The sequence below is a fragment of the Canis aureus genome, chromosome 7 (genome assembly GCF_053574225.1).
Source record: "Canis aureus isolate CA01 chromosome 7, VMU_Caureus_v.1.0, whole genome shotgun sequence".
In the NCBI taxonomy this organism is placed as follows: domain Eukaryota; kingdom Metazoa; phylum Chordata; class Mammalia; order Carnivora; family Canidae; genus Canis; species Canis aureus.
The window spans coordinates 16,446,700-16,466,735 of record NC_135617.1 but is presented as its reverse complement, the minus strand read 5'-3'; the positions used below and the strand labels follow the sequence as shown (position 1 = coordinate 16,466,735).

The following is a 20,036-nucleotide window of genomic DNA, read 5'->3' as shown; positions in this document are numbered from 1 at the left end:
TGTTAAAATTATTCCCAAATATGTTATATGATGTGATTGTAAATGATTTTTAAAAATTTCATCCTCCAATTGTTTGTTACTAGTATATACACATATAGCTGAAGTTTATAAACATTGTATACTAAGTCATTGACAAATTTATTTATTTTGAGTCTATGTTATAAATAATAACCAATTAAAGTCACTAAAAATACAGATTTATGATTATTTTTTTTCTGAGAAGTTGATCCTTTTATCATTATGCAATATTCCTCTTTATTTTTGGTAATACTCTGTCATGTCTATTTTATCTGATAGTGACATTGCTTTTTCAGCCTGCTTATATTTATTATTTTCACATGTATTTTTTAAAAAATCGATTTATTTTTAACCTAAACTTTTCTATAATTTAATTTTAAAGTATGTCTCTTATAGAGATAGCATATAGTTGCTTTTTTGCCCATCCTTATGATATCTGTGTATGTGCATGTTTATTGAATTGTAACTGGCATATTAATATCCTATTTGTTTCAGATATATATCATAGTGATTTGATATTTTTATACATTATAAGATGATTCCCATAAATGTAGCTACCATCTGTCACCATACAAAGTTATTTCAGTATTATTGATTATATTCTCTATGCTGTACGTTACATGTCCATGACTTATTTATTTTATAACTGGAAATTTGTACCTCTTAATCCCCTTCAACATTTTGCCTGCCCTTCCTACTGCTCCCTCATCTGAGAACCAACATTTTGTTTCCTGTAGTTATGAGCCTGTTTCTATTTTGTCTTGTTTTTTAGATTCCACATATAAGTGAAATCATATATTTGTCTTTTCTGTCTAACTTATTTCACTTAGCATAATACCCTTTAGTCCATCTATGTAGTTGCAAGGCAAGATTTCATTCTTCTTCTGGCCAAGTAAGTACAAAGACACATACATAGACACATAGATACACACATACATACCACATCTTTATCCATTCATCTATTGATGGACACTTAGTTTGCTCCCTTGTTTTGGCTATTGTAAATAATGCTGCAATGAACATAAGAGTGCATATATCTCTTGGGATTAGTGTTTTCGTTTTTGTCAGATAAATACCTGGAAGCAGAATTGGTGGATCATATCATAGTTCTATTTTAAATTTTTTAAGGAACAGCCATATTGTTTTGCACAGTATCTGCAAAAATTTACATTCCCACTAACAGTGTATAAGAGTTCCCTTTCTCCACATTCTCACCAACACTTTTTTTTTGTCTTTTAAATAATAGCCAATGTGACCAGTGTGAGATGATATCAAATTGTAGTTTTAACTTGTATTTTACTGATGATTAATGATGTGAAGCATCTTTTCATGTACCTGTTAGCCATCTGTATATCTTCTGCTTCTTTTTTTTTTAAATTATTTATTCATGAGAGACATACAGAGAAAGGCAGAGACATAGACAGAGGGAGAAGTAGACTTCTTGGAGGGAGCATGATGTGGGACTGGATCCCCAGACCAGAATCATGCCCTGAGCCGAAGGCAGGTGCTCAACCTCTGAACCACCCAGGTGTCCCTGTATATCTTCTTGGGAAAATTCCTATACAAGCCCTCTGCCCATTTTTAAATTGAGTTGTTTGTTTTTATTTGATATTAATTTGTATAAATTCTTCATATAGTTTGGATATTAACCCGTATCAAATTATGATTTATGAGTATTCTCCTATTTATCGCCTTTTCATTTTGTTGATGGTTTCCTTCACTGTGCAAAAACCTTTTTGTTTGATGTGATCCCATTTGTTTATTTAGCTTTTGTTGCCCTTGCCTTAGGAGGTGGCCTAAAACGATATTGCTAAGTCCAGCGTCAAAGAGCTTCCTGCCTATGTTTTCTTCCAGGAATTTTATTGTTTGGGGTTTTACATTCAGTCTTTAATCCAGTTTAAATTTATTTTTTGCATATAGTGTAAGAAAGTAGTTCAGTTTCATTCTTTTGCGTGTAGCTGTCTAGTTTCCCAAACACCACTTATTGATGAGTCTGTCTTCTCTTTATTGTATATCCTTGCCTTCTTTGTTATAGATTGACCATATAGGTGTGGATTTATTTCTGGGTTGTCTATTCTATTCTATTGATCTGTGTGTCTGGTTTTGTGTCAGTACCATACTGTTTTGATTACTATAGATTTGTAGGATAGCTTGAAATCAGGGAGCATGATGCCTCCAGCTTTGTTCTTTTTTTCTTAAAATTATGTTGGCTATTCAGGGCCTTTGTGGCTTCATGCAAAATTCAAACATACTTTGTTCTAGTTCTGTGAAAAATGCCATTAGTATTTTGGTAGGTATTGCATTGAATCTGTACATTATTTTGGGTAGTATGGGTATTTTAACCATAGTAATTCTTCCAGTTCATAAGCACAGTGTAAATAAATAAACCACTCCACTTTGTGAACTTATCTTTAGTTTCTTTTATCAATGTCTTATGGTTTTCAAAAGAACAGGTCTTTCTCTTTGGTTGAATTTTTTTCCTATTTTATTATTTTTGATGCAATTATAAGTGGGATCATCTTTTTGATTTCTCTTTCTGATAGCTTGTATTAATGTTAGGAGCACAATTTCTGTATATTAATTTTATATCCTGAAACTTGACTGAATTCATTTATTACCTCAGTGGTATGTTGGTAGCATCTTTAGGGTTTTCTAGATTGTAGTATAATGTCATCTGCAAATAGTGACAGTTTTAGTTTTTCCCTACCAATTTGGATGTCTTCTTAAAATTTTTCTTGACTGATTGTTATGCCTAGGATTTTCAATATACATGAATAAAACGAATAAATAAAATAAAATAAAATAAAATAAAATAAAATAAAATAAAATAAAATAAAATAAAACTGGCAAGAGTGGGAATCCTTGTCTTGTTCCTGATCTTAGGAGAAAGCTTTTACTTTTTCACTGGTGAGTACAATATTACCCATGGGGTTGTCATATATGGCCTTTATTATGTTGAGTTATGCTTCTCTGTACCCCCCTTTGTTGAGAATTTTTATCATAAATGATGTTGAATTTTCTCAAATATTTTTTCTGCATCTATTGCTGATTATCATATGATTTTTTTCCCTTTGTTTCATTCATATGGTATTTCATATCGATTGATTTGGAGATGTTGAACCATCTTCACATCCCTGGAATAAATTCCACTTGATGGTACTTTATGATCTTTTTAATATATTGTGAATTGGTGTGCTAATATTTTGTTGGGGATTTTTGCATCCATGTTCACTGGATATTGGCCTGTAAATTTTCTTTTTCTGTGGTGTCTTTGTCTGATTTTTGTTGGGGATTTTTACATCTATGTTCACTCGATATTGGCCTGTAAATTTTCTTTTTCTGTGGTGTCTTTGTCTGATTTTTGTATCAGCCATCAGGGTAATGCTGGTTGGAAGTGTTCCTTCCTGTTCAGTTTCTTGGAATAATTTGAAAAGAATAGGTACTAACTCTTTCTTAAATGTTTGCTAAAATATACCTGTAAAGCTATCTGATCTTGGACTTCTGGTTTTTGGGAGTTTTTAAATTGCTGCTATATATATTGATTGATATATATATAAACCTCATGGTGACCACAAACCAAAATCCTACAAGAAATGCACAAAAAAAGAACAACAACAAAACAAACAAACAAAAAAACAAAAAAACAAAAAAAAGAGAAAGGAACCCAAATATAAGAAAACCATGAAACTACAAAGAAAGAGACTAAGAGAAGAAGAAAGCAACAGGGAAGAACTACAAAAACAAATGAAAATCAAAGTGTCAATAAGTACATACCTATCAATGATTACTTTAAATGTCAACGAACTAAAAGCTTCAATTAAAAGACATAGAGTGGCTGAATGGATAAAAAGCAAGGCCCATCCATACCCTACAAAATTCACTGTAGGTCTTAAGACACACATAGACTGGAGGTGAAGAGATGGTGAAAGATACCCCACGCAAATGGGAACGAAAAGAAAGCTGAAGTAGCAATACTCAGACAAAACAGACTTTAAAATGAAGATTGTAACAAAAGACAAAGAAGGACATAACATAATGATAAAGGAGTTAACCCAAGAAGAAGATATAACAATTATAAATATTTATGCACCCAACATAGGAATACCTTTATAAAAGCAATTAACAGATATAAAGGGAGTTGCTTTTCTGGAGCTTAACTATCCTGTACAATCCATATGCTTTCACTTTCCAAATCTTAGAATCTTTTCTTTATTTTTCTCTGATTTGTTTTTCTCCCTGAATCTGTAGTTATTATCTATAAGAATGTAGGAAGTTCAGTATCCTAAGCTTACTCCTCTATAAAGTTGCAGAGCCTTAGACCATTTAATTCTTGATGACACACATACATCTTACTCAAAGAAATAAAGGAATATTTTGAAGAGCTAAAATCCTCCACTGCCTGACATGAATATATTGCATTTCTACAATTGGACATTGAATATTTTTAGCAAGTAAATGCAGTTAATAGTCTTTTTAATCTAGTAAGATTTTTTTACAGAACAAGGATGCAACAAGAGAAAAAATGGAACACTGTGAGAATGAATAGTTTTTGCTTAACAACATATAAGTTGAATAAGCTCAAATGACTAATGAAATGAGGGATGATAGAGCCAACTCACTCTGATCTATATAGCTTTTCAAATTTTTCTATGTTGTAATGTTTTATATCTTTTCTCATATGAATAACCATTTGAATCTTAAGATGCTTATAAAACTGGGGAGGCAGTACTGTGTAAGGGATAAAAGCAGATCTTATATATTTATATTTACATCACAACTCTATCACTTCCTAGTTCTATGACTCTGGGTAAATTACCTAATTTCCTGTATAACAATTTTCTCATCTTTAAAAAGGGGGTAATAATGCTACTTGCCTATTAAGATCCTTATAAAGAAATTAAGGTGTATTTACATTTTAGAAAGTACGCATATAAAAAATCTCATTTATTATTATTTTTATCATTAGAAACATCAGGATTATAGATATGTCCTAAAAATTTCAAGTAAACATGGGTACTTATGGAGAAGGGCACAATATAGAGAAATTGGTAATCCTCATAATAAACCTTCCATACTTAGATCTTGATGGGACAAATTTATCATTAAGTTTAGCCTTAGAGTTTCTCTTTTTTTCTGTATTACTTTGCCTACTTTGCTTTTTGTCAGTCTCTCTGCCTGGAATTGCCTCTTTTCTCTTTGCTACTAGAAAACTCCTTTGAGGTATATTCTTTTAAAAACTGCCCAGTAATCCCTTACCACAGAGCTCAAGTGACCCCTAATAGACAGAATAATGTAGGGAATGAATAAAAATTTTGGAATTAGATTTTGAGTATCAATTCTGTCACACACAAAATGTGAATACAGGTTATATAACATGTTAAACTTTATCCTCGTCGAAAAATGAAACTCTCTATTTAAAAAGAAGACAGTGAGGATTAAATAAGATGGCATTTGCTGAGTGTATAATCAGGGTCTGGAGCATATTAAGTACTCAGTAACAGTAAATTATTTTTTTCTTTTTTCATATCCTTCTGCTAAGTGGTCTACCTGAACACTGCCAAGAAGATCACATCCGTCCCTCCTCTAGTCTGTCATTTGAAGTCTTCACCATACTCCATTAATATATTTTCTTTTACCACTGTATTTACTCCTCCTTGAGGGCAGAGACTTACATATCTTATATTTATCTGAGCACTTACCATAGGATCCAGGCCACTGGAGATTGTGTAAATGTTTATTTAGAGAACGGATAAAAAAAAACATTACTAATTTGGATTTTATTTGGATATATAACTTTCAATTACTAATTAAAACCCTCAAAGTATATCAAAGGGCATTTAAATCAAATGCAATATTGTAGAGGAAAACAAATACAAGGACTTTTCTTTTGTTTTATTCAGACATTTTTTAAGGTAATGAAAATATCCCCATGACCAGAAATCCTCAGGAATAATTCCTCTTGACTGCAGTAAGTACCTACTTTTGAGGAACAGAAAGCTGATGAGCTGCAGGCTTCCCTGCTGCTAAATTCATCTAACAAGGCACTCCTGATGTGTTCTGATTTTAAGGCCAATGGGAACTCTATAGATTGGTTTGCTGCTCTCTTTTCTGAAAAAGAGAGGACTTTGAGCTGTGCATGTTTATGTTGGTAAATAAATTCTGGTGTGAAATGGGAATCTAAGAATCAAGCCTAAGGCATCATAAACAGTAATAAAATGAATTTGTAGGCATATTGCCTTTGGTGCTTCTAGGATAAGGTCTGAATAGCTAAGGTAAGGCTGAAAAATCAGCAGTTAACTGCACCTCTGGACTTTGTAGCCAGGACCTGAAATGATCTTTCCTTTGTTCTGATAGTTGAGACACATTAGGTCCTTTGAATGGATTAATCTCTTTGAATATGTTTTATGGGTAGGAATTGAAACAATGCTATCAAAAAAATGCCAGTGGTTAACCGAGGGGGTGTTTGGCGGGAGGAATGGGTTAAATAGGTAATGGGGATTGAGGAGTGCACTTGTGATGAGCACTGGGTATTTTATGGAAGTGTTGAATTACTATATTATACTCCTGAAACTAATATTATACTGCATGTTAACTCATTGCAATTTAAATAAAAACTTTTAAAAAATGCCAAAAGCAGACCAGGGCAAAACCTGCCAAATACACGACTGAAATAAATAGTCTTTTTATTTGTATATAGAAGTAGCTGAGCAAAAAGGAGGTTAGGCTTACTCCTGAGCAAACTGGACAAATACTAGCAGCTGAAAGAAACCAGCAGGATGACTCAATGCCAATTGCTACATTCTACACCAAGGAAAATGGTATGCAAATGGAAAGAATGGAAGTGATACAAAGGAAGGAAATAAAACTGAAGACTAGGACAAATATGCAAGACCACATCCGGCTGTAACATGTGAATTAATACCTCTAAATCAGATAGACACATTTCATCCTAGGATCCTGAAAACACGTAAAGATAGCATGACAGAAACATATCATTACTCTATTAGGAGTCATGAAAAGTTAGAAAGGTAAACGACCCAGTTAAGTGTTAGGAAGAGGATAAGGTGAATTGTAGAAACCACAGCTTATGAACTTTGATGATGGTGTTTGGCAGAAGTCTGTTCTTTACTATGAATCAGGTGGTTACTAATCTCTTAAGAAAAAGAAAGTGGCATTAATTACAAACCATTATAGGTACACTAAAGGCATTTCATTTGTAGATCAAAATGATTCTGTTGTCATAGGGTAACTTTTCTTTAGCAAGGCACATGGAAAATTTTCTTCATTATGTTCTGATAGATGAATTATCATGTTGAAAATAAGGACAGTGAATTTGTAGCCAGCATCACAATACATTATGACCTTGAAGCATGTACTTAAGTTACTAAGTCTGAAAACTGAAGATGGCAATAAAACCAACTCTTAGAGTTGTTCAGAAAATTAAATGTGGCTGGTACTAGTAAGGGCACAATACATGAGCTTAGAAGAGTCATGTGGTAGAGACAGAAAGGCTACTATGATGGCACAGAGGAGGCAACTGATCCTGGGTGGAGGGTAAGTCAGAGTTGGCAGAGGAGTAGTACGGGGATCATACTGGAAGCTCATGTACACAGGCACAAGGGTAAGAGGGCTGATGTATTTCCTCAACTGTAAATAACAGTTACAGATTTCACTTAGAGAGGAAATAGCTGAGGAGGCAAGGGGATGGTGAAGGATGAGGACGGGCAGGGAGGAGGGTTAGTTCACAATGGGCCTTATATGTCATATTCCAGAGTTCAGAAGTTATGCTATGGGAGACAACTTGAAATAGTATGCTAACTATATGCTGTGGCAGGGGGGGCAACTTGAAATAGTGGAGGTAATTAAAATGTAACCTTGTTCAAAACACCTACCCCAATGTTCAAAGATACTTGGAGACATTTTAGTAAATATAATATTAAATGTTAAGTGGCTAGTAGATTAAAATGTAATAGCCATTTTGATTCTTCACTGAAAGCAGCATATTCTCAAAGAAGTACCTCATCAACATGCTCAGTAGATCCAGAGGTAATTATTTCACAGTTACTTAAAAAAGAAATCTTACTTTTAGTATTATCTTCAGTTTTATTTTTGTTTATGAATTTTACTTTTTCCAAATGTAAATGATAGCATCCCTGCAAGAAGTTTTGCACATGACATAGTTCTGAACTTTATGCAGCACACACTTATATGCTAGACTGAAAAGAGAATTAGACATTAGTGACTTTTAGGAAAGATCACTAATGCAAGACAAAAACCAATCTTCTTGAGGGACTTTTTACTTCAAAGGGAGGCTTTGAATCCTAGCACCTTCTTTGAATCCCGTTAAGATGGCATCAAAATTTAAAGCAGTTGGTTTCCATCTTGCAAGTGACTCTCAGTTCTTTAAACTTTGAGAATGAAAGCAAAGAAAGGAAGTGATATTAATCTCATTTTGGGGGGATTTTTGTGCATTATGATATCTTTTTAAAAATGCCTGAAAAAATACACTTTTAGAAGAAATTGTTTATGACCTTGACAATGGCATGAGTAGAGTATCGCTGAAATAATAAAGCAAGAAAATGGGGGCCAGTTAAATGATTCATATGCCTATAGCCAGTATTTGTTCTTTCTCCTTTGACTTGTATAGCCTGTCTTCCTGAAACTAGAAAGTAAGGTACTGAAAGTAATGTATTTGAATTTATTTCATTCCAAAGTTTCATATCCTGAATCAGCTTTTCAGTAATGAAATTCATGTAAAAGGATATAGTGGAGTCTTGATCTCTTTCTTCAACTGGGACAAAAGATTGTAACCGCTTTCCTTGTGTTTATCATAGCATTGCTTTTTATTTTCTTTACTACTTTTTATATTTTGTGCTTTAGTCCTAAATTTTGGAGTTTTAAAATCTTTTATAAATTAAATATTAAGGTTTGGAGCTAAAAGACTTGGGTTTGATTTTTTACTCCTTCAAATTTTGACTTTCAATAAAATAATACCCTTTCTAAAGCTCTAAATTTTCCCACTATAAAGTAGGCCCTAGATAGGATCATAGCTTTGGAGACTGAAAGATTTGGTTCACATCTCTATAGGATAAATGTATCATTTGTAAGGGTTTATGGATCATTTTGAGGGGTAAATGGCCTAATGTAATACATTTAACATGTAGCAAGTACTCAGCAAAAGGGTACAATGGTGATAGTAACAGATGCTTTTCTTACTTCTCAGGTTAATTGTGCAGATTTAAGAGATATATAAAATATATGATGGTGATATGGTAGGTACCATAAAAGTACTCAGATGCAGAAAGTACTAAATAAATATTGATGAGTGCATGAGTAGAAATGGAATATACTAAAAATTGGCATTTATAGTATATTTACCTTCTTTCTAAGAATATTTTGGGATTATAATAATTGGCAAGACATCAAAAATCTTAGTTCAACATCTGATGTTGTATGACTTGAGGCAAAAAAATTACACTTTCTAAGACTCAACTTCCTGCTCTACAAAATGATTATAATAGTACACTTCATGAAATTATTGCTTCAGATACTGTAACATTGAATTATAATTCACCACCCTTTGGAGAAAGATGCTATCAGCAGTTAAATGTGTTTGAACTGTTATTTTTAAATAGTAAACATACTATTAGAGATATTTTTAACATTTTTAAGTTTTACAAAGGTTTAGAATTCGACTAATGAGCATTTTCATTTATAATTAAAGCATTTTGAGGAGAACACAGCTAGTTTGTTGTCCATTCTGAAGTATTAGGAATTGTATGTAAATGACTTGCATTCTGAGAATTATGGAGTAAACTACAATTGTACACATATCTCATCTTCATGGTTCTGAATATAATATTTATTATAATAGTGCAGATTTGATTCCACAATTAATAGGACTAAGTTATGTTAATAACCATGTGATATTCTCAAATATACATTCACAATATTATAACCATAGAAGTGGGCTAGGGGTGGACTATGGACAACTTGTCTGAAGGTTGGTAAATCCTGAATTGCATTGCATCTCATCCTTGGCACACTCGCCTTTCACCTAACAGCTTCCGCCTGTGGTCTGGCTCACTGCTGCTCTCCAGTGGTTTATGCTGATTCTCCCCCAGATGATCATAGATTAGGCTATTCTTTCTGAGGTTTGAATCTCTATCAATAGACTCATATTACAATTGCTGCATGGAGTCCCCCCAGGTGATCCAATACTGAATATGAAAACATTTATTGTAGTTCATCAAGGATTTAGTTTGTCTCTGACTGTGCACACATCCAAAATAAAAGACAACAAATGCTTTATATCCCTCCATGTTGTCCTTTGTTCTCCCTGAAATTGGTGGAAATCAATGAATGAACCACCTAGTGAATATTTACTGAATATCTATTTTGTGCCAGACCTGTGCTAGGTATTTTTCATGGATTTTTAAAAGAAATGGTCTATTGTTTCTCTTAAGTTTGGATTATTCTTTTAGGGGCTTAGGTTGGTTGGCTATTTGAGCAGTTTTCATCAATTGGAGTTGTGCATTTGAGTATTGGCAGACAGCCTTATTGTTTCACCCTCTGGATGTGTATACTGAATAGGTCAGCAATCCAGCTGTTTGTTGTCTTTGCTGGGGTTCCCTGGAAAACAGATGCCGTGGAGGAAATGCTCACTTTTTAACCCTTTAAGGGGATGGGAAGAAGGCTCATATGAAATCTCAGAGCAGCTTGGAGAAAAGCAGAGTGAGGCAAGAAAGGAAAAAAAGCAAATATAATATTCTGTATTGTCAAGATAAGACAACTTTCACAGATATCCATTGCTTGTTGCTTGGTCCTGGGACTGTGTGAGGGCAGTCTATAGGTAACTAATGTACTTTTGGGAAGTCATTGGATGGTATATGAATGGAAAAGTATTTCTTTGCCAGATTCTTCTATTCTCCTTGCATTTTCTGGTCCAAATTCAATCAGGTAACCCAGCTGATTAACAGTCTGAGCTATTGTAGCTCAAGTGCAACTGTGGAAACATTGTGAGGAGCTGTGAATATTTAACACTTCCTCACTTTGGGTGATGTTATTCAGCCCCTCCTAGCAATCACTGGGGAAGCCTGACCCCATACTTTGGGCGTACTGTACTTTACCTGAGACTGGATGTCAGACCACTAGAGGGTTTGTATAGCCATCGGCTATAGAGGGAATCATGGAAAGCCATGCCTGAGCCTAGTCCTTATCTTATAGAAGCTGTGACAGACAGCTGGCTGGGGCTCTTAAGAAAGCTAACAAGTGCCAGGAGGCAGGTGGGGCCAGGAAAGTCTGGAGAAATACATAAATTGGGTTGGATGTAATTGGGCTTTTAATGGACCTGGTATAGAAGTAGAATTCAAATATTCAATTGACATTTATTGAGTATCTACTGTATATTAGACACTATGCAAAGTTTTCTTTCCCCACATACATTGCTTAATAAGCACGTTAAGGGGTGCCTGGGTGGCTCAGTTGGTTAAGTGTCCAACTTTTGATTTTGGCTCAGGTCAAAATCTCGGGGTTATGAGACTGAGCCTGAGCCCCACGTTGGGCCTGCCTAAGATTCTCTCTCTTCCATTCCCTCTGCTCTCCTCCCTTCTCTCTCTCTCTCTCAAAATAATAATAAGCACTCTATTCAACTTAATGAAGCCTATCAAATCCATCTAGACCTAATTATCTCTCTCCTGTTAATTGGGAATTAGATGTAGTATGAGGCCTGGCCTCTTCCTACTGACCCCATCCAGCTCTGGCAACCGGTAGCTAATGCTGGTTATACACACTTACATATTTTTACTTAATATAAAAACCTATAACAACCCTATTTCAACTCCTAAAAGTTACCTGCATATGATCTTTTTTCCCCACTTTCCTCCTTTGCCTAACCTTCTCTGATCTTAGTGGACCAGAAGTCCCATAAGTCTACATCTGATCTCTCTACCCATGTTCTGGCTCCCATCCTCCATGACCTACCTCTCCTGTTAATGATAGATCTGCAGCCATCCCATCTCCTTCCTATAGCTTCAGCTCTTCCTCTCAGCTGGATTTTCCCCTCAGGATAGGCTATAGCCCATATATCCTTAATTGTGAGACTCCACTGCTCCCTTTCTCACAATTGCTCGCTTGCTACTTCTTGCCGTCATAGCAGAGCTCACATTTATCAGGTCCTCACCTTTTGACATCTTGTATTCAGAGTAGGTTACCACTGATCTGTAACCTCATGGAGCAAGTCTTGCTATTTCTTGTAGTCTCACCCACCTTGCTAGTGATTGGTCTAGAGCTGAGCACAGTGATACTGTTTTGGCCAATGAGAATGAAAGAAAGTTTTCTCACCTCAAAAAGAAATAGAAAATATGTCCCTCTTTTTAAAATTTTGCTTCTGGTTATGGTTTGCAGGCTTAATGCTTAAAGCTACTACTACCATCTTAAGATATGAGGAGACAAGTGTGAGGACAAAATCTAAAATGATGAAGATGAAAAAACAAAGCAGCAAAGACCTGAATTAAAATTGCAATTCTGAATCTGCCCTGCCCCCCTCCAATTGATAGATGAGATAATAAATATCTTTATTTTTTCACAGTCAGCTGTTTTTCATCCTTTTTTTTTCTCTTTTATCAAATGAGATTTGTCATCTGCCCCACATGTCTTCTAAAACTGTTCTCAGTAAGGTCACAATAACCATTCAATTGACAAAACAACTGACAGTTTTTAATTCCTATCTTGCTTGACCTCTCCATTTCATCACTGACCTCCCCCTACATGAAATGGTACCCTTCTTTGGATTCAATTAAGCAGCTCCCTCCCACTTTACTTTCTATTTTTCCAGTCACTCCTCAGGCTCTTTTAAAACTTGTTTTGAAATATTTCAAACGAGTTTCAAGTGTAAAAATAACATAAGACAAACTGTGTTCTCATCAGCTAGATTTAACAAATGTTAGCATCTAGTTATCTTTATTTGTTTTGGATCTTTTTAGATTTAGTCTTCTTTTCCTTTACCTGTTCTTAAAAGTCATCTTCTCCAGAGTTCTACTTTTTCTTTTTTAAAACACATGCTTTCCTGGATCATTTTATTTATATCAATTTATTTACATGGATCTGTTCATCTGAGACTGACTTCTTGAGTTCAGAACTCATGGATCTTAAGCATCTTACTGATCTCACATAGGTACTTTAAAATCAGTATATACCTCGATGTAGTGTCATGTGTCCACAGAAGTTGAGCAACAAACATGAGCTGCATCTCAGGACAGTGATCTTGAAGTGACTATGTTCTTCATTCAAAACTCCAGAACCGTTACAGTGGTTCTCATTCTAAGAATACATACCTAAGCTCTTTCTAGCAAGGCTGTTTTCCTCAGACACTTGAAGTGGAGACGTCCGTGGTGTCTTAACCTGAAGCCTGGACCAATTAGAGCTCTTTATCTTACTTTAAGTAAGTCTCTATTCCAAGTGAGTAGCTTTATGGTCATAAAATAACCCCATCCTGTCTGTGAAAGACTGAGCATATGGAGATTTTAAACTATCAGAATTATTGTTTATCAGTCAGCTTTTTTTTTTTTTTTAGACAGTCAACTTTTAGTGAAAAGAGTCTTCAAGCTTCTGATGGAGAAAGCAATAGTATTGTGTTGCTTCATGCATATCACAGTATTTATTGAAAGTTTACTGCGTGTTATTACTCACTTTTCTGGGAGATAGGAATATTGTGGTGATCTCTATGAAGTTGATAGTCTGTAGGGCAAGACTCATTATTAAAAACCACCCATGTTTGTTTGTTTGTTTAAAAGATTTTAAGTAATCTCTCCACCCAACATGGGGCTCAAACTCATAACCTTGAGAATAAGAGTCACATGCCCTACCAACTGAGCCAGCCAGGCATCCATCATCTAAGTAAATTTTAAAATATACCTATGATAAGGCTTTGAGTAATAGGTCCTATGAATATGTAAAATAGGTGACCTGATGAAATTTGGGAATGGTCATGGAAGAATGAGGGTGAGTTAAGAATTTGATGAATTGGAGTTAACCAGAAAAAGGTGTATGTGTGTGGAGGGAGAACGGATTGTTTTAAGGGGAAAAGCTTTGTACAAAGGCCCTGTGACAAGACAGTATCTAACAGTTCTGTATTCTTTCTTTCACTTTGAATTCTCAAACCCAATATATAAGAAATTTAAGTCTTCTGAGTATTCTGGAAAAATAATATTGTGCTCAAATAAGTTTGAATATATTTACATGTCAACCTTCTTCATCCTTTTGGGGATCACAGGCATTCATATTAAAGATTGAAAAATTATGGAGTAAATAAACATGTTTAGCTTTGTTTAATCAAACATGTTCACCATCCCATGTTTATTTTACCATGAAATCCCCTTTTTCCCTTCATTAACACGTAAGCACCTGGAATAAGGCCAGTGTTCTCAAAAACAAACTCACTGGGCTATATTTTTCAGGAATCAGTGATTGCCTGGCTCTTCAATGTGGAACATCACAGGCCAATGCTGGGGCTGAATAAGTTCAGAAAACAGGAAGAACAGTTAGAGTGGCAGCTGCTCATCTTTCTTCTGCTCATCTCGGTTGATGCACAAAACTAGGAGTGTCTGATGAGAATCTTATTAAATAGTAATTTCAGCACAAACTACTCCAGATTTCCTGTCCTGGGGTATACCAGCCAAGTCTGTTCTCTCCTGATTCAGTCAGAAATCTCTAATCTGCACCAAGGATCAGCATTTTCTTTTTCTGAAAGGATCAGATAGTAAATATTTTAGGGTTCTGGACCATGGGACACTGTCACAACTACTCAACTCTGTGATTATAGTTTGAAAGCAGCCATGGACAAAGGTAAATAAATGGGCATAGCTATGTTCCAATAAAAATGTATTTACAAAAGCAGGCAGCTCACCAGCAGGCCAAAGTTTGCTAATTCCAAATCCAGACCCTTCCTTAAAGTCATTCGGGGTGAAATTTATTTACTTTTGAATGCCATTTGGCATCTCAATCACATCTTTCTTTATGGATTGCACATCATAATGTGAAGTCACTTTCATCCTAAAAAATGTCGTGAATATAGTAGGTGAAGGATTTCATAGGGGCTTGGAAGGGTAGCCAAGTCTCCCCTGAGTTTTCTCAGATAGCTCCAGATTTTCTTGTTTTGCATGTGGCTGTGAGAGATTCAGTTTTGTGGAAACAAGATTTGGTTGGATGTACAGCTTGTTCTAAAGTTAGCTTTCACATATGGTTTCAAGTACAGGTCTCAGCATGCTGACTATAAGCCACAATCACATAGTAACCCATGTTTTCCTAAATTTTCTACCTATGGGATCAAGAACCAATGTTGGTCCCTGTCTCAGTAGAGGTGACTCAAAATCAAAATTCCTACCAAAATAGATAAACCCATACATACATACATACATACACATATACATGTATAAAATAGCCTTCCTATCTGTACCTTCTCAACTCAAAAACAACTCTTATGCAGCAATTACAAAGCATATTACCTGTAACACACATGGGGATAATAGGGAAACACTTTTAATTATCTGCTTTTTCATGGCTAATCATGGGCTAATATGATTCCAGGATTGTATGTATCCTCAGTGCCATGGCAGAGCCTTAGCTAGATTTTGACCTGAGAGCAGTGAAGTTGTTGGGTAAGGTGAGCCATGGGCTATTAGATCATTAAACAGATGTGATCCTCTTTCTAAATTCGCTTATGTGTCATAAGTGAATTAGCATCCACTACTATACTAGTCTTAGCTGTCATCTCAACCATTGTAGAGAAGTACTCAGAGGGAATGATTGCTCTCCCTGCTTCTGACCTCCTTTGTCAGGGGTCTTTGTCTTACCTTTGTGCCACCAACAGTTCCACATTCCATCTGAGAGTCCTTTGTAGCCCTAATTCTGGAACCAGTTTCTATGTGTGTTTGTCTTTTAGGTCATTAGAAAAATAGGGTTCCAGCAATCTCATACAACTAGGACTTATTCTAAGAATAAGGCAATAGCTCTGCCTTTATTCTCAGCCATTCCAACACCTCCCTGTCTGATTCTCTCCCTTGGTCTCTTGCTCTCTTTATCTGCATTGCAACCTCAAACTTCCTATGCAAAGAGGACATGATCATCCAGGATAATCAGTTTCTAATATGGAGCGCTAATTTTCAGTAGCATTGAGGTTAGATATATCTAATAGAAGTAGTATTCTTGAAAGCACAAGTCTTAGCCTGAGGCTGCTTTCTTAAGAAAGAGGTGCCAGTTGATGGTGTAACCAGCTGATTCTTAAAAACTTTGAGAACTGACTGAAATAAATGAAACCAGAGAAGGAATGCTTAAAGAAGTGTGGGAAAAATAATAGAATTTTAAGAAAAAATTATAAATGACTCCCACAGCAGTTACCAGTGACATACTAACAATTAAATCCAATTTATTTCTTTGAACTATGCAAAATTTGACATTTTTAAAGATGTCTCCTTCCCTTGATTTTCTTCTTTCTCTTCTATCTTCCCATCCTCACTTTAGTTCCTCTTCTGTTCAGTTCATAAATGCTTGCACTCCAGTGTTGTTCTTGGCCCTTGGTTGGTCTCACATTGTCCCTGGAAATCACATCTAATTATTAGCAATGTGATTATTCTTTGCTACATCTGTATCTCTAGTCAGAATACCTCTTGAATTCTGGTTCCATGAATTTAGCCATTGGCTGGCATTGCTATCTAGATGTAGGGAACTTAAAGTCAATGTAAAAACCTAACAAAAATGGAATTTTTATCATTTCCATAAGCCAGTGGTTCTCAATAAAAGGTTATTTAGTCCCCAGGAGATATTAGGCAATGTCCAGAGACATAACCATCACTGGGGTGGGCGTAGGGGGTGTCTAATGGCACTAATCCACAGAGGTCATGGGTGGTGCTAAACATCCTATAATGCACAAGACAATCTCTCAGAACAAAGAATTCATGGTCCAAAGTGTCAGTAGTGCCAAGGTTAAGAAACCCTGTTATTTCCTATTTCACAGACTCCCATTGTGTGGAGGGAGAGCATTATGATCTGCCATGTTATATAAGCTAGAAACCTACAAGTTGTAAGGCAATTGTTAGGAAGGAGGCCTAGAGGCAGACATCTAGTGTTTGGAATGCAATCACTGCCATTTACCAACTCTGTGACTTTTGGCAAGTTACCTAACTATAGAGTTTTCCTCATCTTTAATGGGGGATAATAATAATAATCTTTCCCCCCTAGAATTGTAGTGAGTATTAAATGAATTAATTCAGGCCTATGTTCAGTGCTTGGCACTTAGTAGGGCACAGTAAATGTAATTTATTTGTTTTACCAACTTTTTCTGGCCAACCCCTTCTTCCTCACTTTTTATTCATCTTCACCCTATTTCAGGTCATCTTTCTTCTTAAGTGATGCAATACTTTCACAAAGGATCAGTCTTGCCCTGCTTAAATTCACCCTCCATTTACTCACTAAACAGTGCTACTTCTAAAACAGTACTGATCATGTCATTATCCAATTTAAAATCCTTCAGAAGTTTTTCACTGTTTATAGGAGAAAGTCTGAATTCCTCAACATGGCATAAAAAGCCAAAGATAATAATTTATCTGCAGACATTATTATTTTGTCACTTATTCACATTCCTTCTATATTTCACACTCCAAATTTGCTGAACTGCTATTATTACCTGGATTCACCATGTTTAAATTTTATTCACAGAAAACCAGAATAAATGACAAGGATGAAATGAGGGTCATTTAATTAAAAGCTATTTATTGAGGGTTAAATTTAAAGGTAACTGTTATGATAGTTCTGTGACAGTAAAGATAAATAAAAATGATCCCTGCCTTCAAAGAATTTAAGTTGCAATTTTTTCCCACTTACTATTTAACTACCCATAGTTTTTAACTTTCTAATTTCTCTTTCCAGACTTATTTTATAGAAGTATTTATTTGTTTCTTAGAGGTTTACTGCTATAATATTATTAACATGGGAGATATGCATTAATTTTTTAAGATTGAAATTCTCTAGGCACATGGCTATAGTTCTGCAGGAGAGTTCCCCTGGAGATTGTGGATAATTATTAACATCCCATAATATGTCCACTGATAGAGAAAGGGTTGGGTACAAATTTTGAACTGTATTTTGCCACCTCACATAGGAATTACTGAGACTGTTTAGAACTACACATTCAGTTATTTTCCTAGTACATGATTTCATTTACCAGTTGCTTTTGGTCACTTCTACATTTTCTCAATTGGGCTAAAGCAAATCATCTGTCATTTTTCCTCTCACAAATCACTGTTGGACAGGTACACTGTTAATACTTGATCTAGGCACCTGGCCAAGATCCATCTGACTATTGGTGAACTTGAAAAGTAACTAGTGACCTGATGTTGATGCTATTTCATTGCATAGAGCAAATGATCAATTTTACATTTCTGAGATTAATGACTATTTTCTTGGTGTTAAGAGGCCATCAGTGAAAGTTTGCAGTTTAATCATACAGCGCTTAATATATCTAGCAATGAAGCTGTAGGTTTAAATAAACTACCCTTTGAAAAACATTAGCCTCTAAAATTTAATCTACTTTAAATTTGCTATAAACTCTATGAAATGTCTCTCTGATGATGTCATATAAATTGTCAAAAGCAAGAAAAAAAGTGATATGAAAAGTGACAATCTGTCTTTAACCAACTCCATGTAACATGAATACTATATAAAATCAGGGAGTATTGGTAATTATCCATTATGCTTCAGAATCTGAATGATTTAGGAACAGATTAATTTAACACGTTTTCCTCTCATACTTTGTATTTTAACTCCATAAACATGATTCAATATGAGTTAGTACTTAATATTAATAGAACAACCAAAATAATGGAGTATCTTGTATGCTGTCTTTATTTTACTTATGTAGCTTGCAGTCTAAATGAAGTTGACATCATTATTAAATGGGATCTGATACATAATTAAATGTGTGCCAATAATAGTAGTCTTATTAATATCTTTGGCATCACTAATTTAGTTTTTCTCTCCTTTCATTAAGTTGAAACAACCTCTTTTAGTATTTGAGAACACTTAAAGAACTGTCAAACTTTTCTTCTGCCAACCTTCAAAGGTCAAAACTAACTGTGACACCTAAAATTCAAATGTAATTAGTTCGAGATTTACAGGGATTGTATGCCAATCTTTCAGTAGCTTAGAAGTGACGTGGTAACTAACCTTTGGTGGCCCCAAGAGACATTCAGATAGATGTGAAGATAAATAGAAAAATATAACTCACCACATCCACTGCTGATCTACCTTTTAGATTTTTTTTTTCCTGACTTGGTTTTGGAATTTCTTTTGCACTTTTGATTTTAAGAAAAGCATCTCTTTCATAGCCTCCTAGCCCCAAGTTGGTATTCTTATTTAAAGCTTAGCTCACGTGGTATGTACTTGGATCATTAAACCGAAGGACTTGTACAGTCATGATTTTTAATGAAGCATGTTTGAATAATTATGCTAATTTACAAAGCACTAGAATCAAATCAAGTGATCAAAGTTTTCATGATTGCTATCATGTGTTCCTAACCCCCCTCTGCCACCCTCACAATTTGCTACATGTGGAAGCCTTTCTTAGGAATGTGTTTGGAAATGGGTATTAATCAATGCTAAGCATTAGAAAAAAATTTTATGTGGAGTGTAATACACTATATGTTTTGCTTCTATAGTGGACTATGTGTGACCATGAAGGGGTAATATTGTTCTGCCATTCTCTTGCCTAAATACCGCCTACAATCAATACTGCATTTTGCCTTGACAGAAAGCTGAATTTTTATCTGTTAAATGTGTGAGCTTGGGGCAGTGATGTGTCTGAAGTGGTTTAAATCTGAAATGTGATGTGTTGCAAAGAGAGTTGATTGACATCTTTGTTTATTGAAAAGTATTACATGAACAACAAAACACAGGCAGAGGCAGAGCTCTCCATTGCAAAATGCAGCTGTGTTATTTTTCAATCCTATGTGCTCTGCTCCTTTGAA

General features: G+C 35.0%; 1 protein-coding gene and 1 long non-coding RNA gene across 2 annotated transcripts in view; both read left to right on the top strand.

The window, feature by feature from the left end:
- LOC144316684 (uncharacterized) overlaps nucleotides 1-20,036 on the top strand; it is a 507,527-nt gene that overhangs the window by 428,635 nt on the left and 58,856 nt on the right. The gene's annotated exons all lie outside the window — the stretch shown is intronic.
- The window catches only part of LOC144317096 (uncharacterized), a 56,621-nt gene continuing 44,172 nt past the window's right edge, over nucleotides 7,588-20,036 (top strand). Inside the window, exons 1-2 of the long non-coding RNA XR_013382981.1 lie at nucleotides 7,588-7,639; nucleotides 14,475-14,862. This is a non-coding gene — a long non-coding RNA (uncharacterized LOC144317096). The remainder of the gene's footprint in view (nucleotides 7,640-14,474; nucleotides 14,863-20,036) is intronic.